Consider the following 3,419-nt stretch of genomic DNA (forward strand, 5'->3'; position numbering starts at 1 on the left):
TTTGTCGTCTCGCCAATCAGTCAGACCAGCAACTGTATCAGAGTAGAGCGGAGCCAAGCGGGATGCTTAGGAAATGCGCTAAGATGTCATCTACTTTCAGCGTCAGCCTGTGAAAATTCAGGGAATCGAAGAGCATGAAGAGAGCCTTAAGGAATTTCTGGAACCAAAGCTACTATTAAGCAGGCCCGCTGTGATGTCCCCTTACTGGCAGACCAGTGGCAATTGTAGCCGGGTCGACAATCTGTCTAGATTGATGAAGTCTAAAACGTACACACAGGTTCAACTAGTTTTCTGTTTGTTTCACAACCTCGATTAATTTCACTAAATTTAGGGGCAAAATCCTCATGTTTCCGCCCGGTTTCGAACCGGGGACCTTTCGCGTGTGAGGCGAACGTGATAACCACTACACTACGGAAACCACGTGTACCCGAACGACAAAATATAATCATAAAAATCTTAGATCAGCCATTTCTATTACAGTGTCTAAAGTAGGAAATCCAACCGCATTTTGAAATTTGGCTGAAAAAAGCCCAGCAAGCGCCAGCCATCAAGGAGACTACGGCTCCCAATAGGGCCAGGCTTAGCGTTCCGCGCCTGTCCCCAAAACGAAGACCATGGGGAGCTATACCCGGGCTTTAAACCCGGGAGGCCGTGGGGTTTCCAGTTCCAAAACTAAGGGCCCGGGTGCGGGATCCTCCCGGCGGACACTCTCCGCCTCCCAGAAGCTGCCGCAGCCGCTGGATTTGGAGCGTCAGAGCCTCGGGCGGGCGCGCCGCGCCGCGGAGGAGTGTGGACGCCGCCTGTCCAGGGATGAGGACCGCACGTCGGGGACTTTTCCCCGGCGCCGGCAGTCAGCGTTCTGCGCTCTTCGCGTCCTCCCAGGAACCGTAGGATCAGCCCTGCCCGCCCTTCCCCAGGCCGAGGGGCCCGGGCTGCGCCCTCTTTCCTCGCGCGCCCTTGGGCCTCAGCGCCTCGACGTCTTCCTCCCAAAGGGCGTCCCTCACTGCCGCCGTCTCTTAGCCTGCCCGACTCAAATTAAGTAACAGTTCATCACACTTCCAAATTTTAGCAGGTACGGTAGCAAAGTATGACAGCCTTCAGTCAGGAAATTCCGTGGGATTCCACCCCTCTACCGCCCCATTTCCATATTCTATGTCCTCCCCTGCCCACTCTGAGAGGATTCGCCGCCTTTCTGGACCCTTTGGAGTCCCACGTGAACAAGACAAAAGGGGCATTGCCTTTTCCTGCAGGAGCGGGAAGAGCAGTCACAGCGGAGGAAACGCGGACGCCCGGCGCTCAGCCCCACCTACTTGCGGGGTTCCAGCAAACCCAACAAAACACTCTCTGAAGATTCTCCGGAAAGGGAAGGAGTGTGAGGTTTCTGATGCGGCAAAAGGAGTCGAAGAGAGAAGACCCAGTCCTTCCCCTGGCTCTAGAGAACAAACCCGGAAGAGGGGCAGATCCAAAGGAAAAACGCAAAGGCGGCCCTACCCCACGACCTGAGCCAGCCAAGCGTCGCACGTTAATTGCGTTTATCAGAACAGTTGTTTGCTCACATTAAGAAATCGTGGAAAAGGAATCGTGTAGGCAATCTGATCGTTTTATTCAGGAATGGGTATTGGATGTTGCCAATGCTTTTTCTGCCTCAAGTGTTATAATCATATTCCTTTTCTTTTTAGCTTGTTGGTTTGGTGGATGGCACTGATTAATTTTGGAATGTTGAACCAACCTTGCACAGTTGGAATAAATCCTGCTTTGTGATGGTGTGTGATTTTTTATACATTGCTGGATTTGATTTTCTAATATTTTGATGATGATTTTTGCATCTAAATTTAAGAGGGGTATTGGTTTATAGTTTTCTTTTGTACTGTCTTTGCCTGGTTTTGGTGTCAGGGTGATGTTAGCCTCATAAAATGACTTGGCAAGAGTTCCCTCCTCATATTTTTCCAGAAGAGATTGTGTGAACTGGTGTTCATTCTTCTTTAAATGTTAGTAGAATTCTTTGGTAAAACCATCTTGGCCTGACCATTTCTTTGTGGGGAGTTATTTAATGACAAATTCAATTTTCTGGTGTTTATAGGACTATTCAGATTGTCTGTTTCATCTTGGTTGAGTTTGCTATTTTGCAGTTTCTGAGAAATTTGTCCATTTCCTCTAAGTTGTTGAATTAAGAATGTAAAGTTGTTCTTATTACGCATTTATTATCGACGCAATGACTGAAGGCCATTCCCTATTTTGAATGTTATTCCCCCTTCCCCATATTTTCGTCATGTTTTTATTATAGCACTTCTCACGCAATATGGCCATTATTGACTACTCACCTGAGATCCCCTTGACAGTTTAGATAATGTTTTATTGATCTCTGAATCCATGTATTCAGCGCAGGGCCAAGTATTAAAGAAGGTTCTTAGTAATATTTGTCCAACGGCTGAAAAGAGAAATGCTTGCAAACTTCCAATCATCTCGACCATATACTTGTCCCAAGTTTCCTCTCAGGGGTGCTCTACATTTTCCAAGGACGCAAACATTTCCCTTCACTAGAAAGAACTCTGCTTTACACCATTTGGTCCATGTCCCGGGTTCAGTTATCTGTGGTGGGACTTGATGAAAACAGTCCTCAGCAGTTCCTCTCAATGGTTCACCCTCTCATATAGAAGAGGTGTTCTTGGCCTTTCTGCTTCACTTGGAGCTGTCACTCCACCCAGTTTAGGAGAGCTACCACATTTGTTGAAGTTATCTGTTTGTGTTCTTCCTCCCACTGGCTTGAGTTCCTCAGGAAGACATTAGTATCTGAACCCAAGTGTTAAACACAGAGAAAGGAAAATTCAGCACTTACCATGTTTATGAGCTATTGTGTGTAAAGCCTTTCCCAACTGTAAATACAGAAGCATATTCTTAGTATCGCTGCTTCAGATACAAGAATTCTCCTACCTCGGCGCCTCCTAAACTTAGGACAGAACTATTTAAGGCAAGAATGGATGTCTCCAACCCTTCTCTAAGCACCATTCATTCCTGCTAAGCCCACACTTACTTGAAGAGAACCCACTGCCAGGGCAGCCCCAAGGTCAAGGTCGCTGGGTCTTGGGCAGGGTTTCATGGAATTGGTGTTCCCCTCTTGGACTTGGTGTTTCCCCTCAGTATAAATCAGACCTGAGTTTATCTTGTGGATCTCCTTCACATGAAGCGAAGTTCACTGTGGAGTAAGTTACTCACTACTCAGCCCAAGGTGTTCTTTGAGGAATCTGATAATGCTGTAGACACTCCTTTTTTCCCCTGACTTATCCAAATCGAGCTTGAAATCTGTCATTCTCACCACCATAGGCTACCCCATGTTCCACCATTACTTTGGAATTAAAAAAAATTATTTTCATCCTCCAAACTTGCTGACTTTCTTCCATTTTGACTCTCAGCTTTGCACT

The 3,419-nt window shown here is 46.9% G+C and overlaps 1 non-coding gene across 1 annotated transcript; it reads right to left on the minus strand.

The window, feature by feature from the left end:
- Positions 1-345: 345 nt before the first annotated feature.
- Positions 346-418, minus strand: TRNAV-CAC. Its single transcript has one exon. It is a non-coding gene; the product is annotated as a tRNA-Val (tRNA).
- Positions 419-3,419: the final 3,001 nt, after the last annotated feature.

Source organism: Sapajus apella, unplaced genomic scaffold (assembly GCF_009761245.1).
Source record: "Sapajus apella isolate SASKATOON/1434 unplaced genomic scaffold, GSC_monkey_1.0 scaffold797, whole genome shotgun sequence".
In the NCBI taxonomy this organism is placed as follows: Eukaryota; Metazoa; Chordata; class Mammalia; order Primates; family Cebidae; genus Sapajus; species Sapajus apella.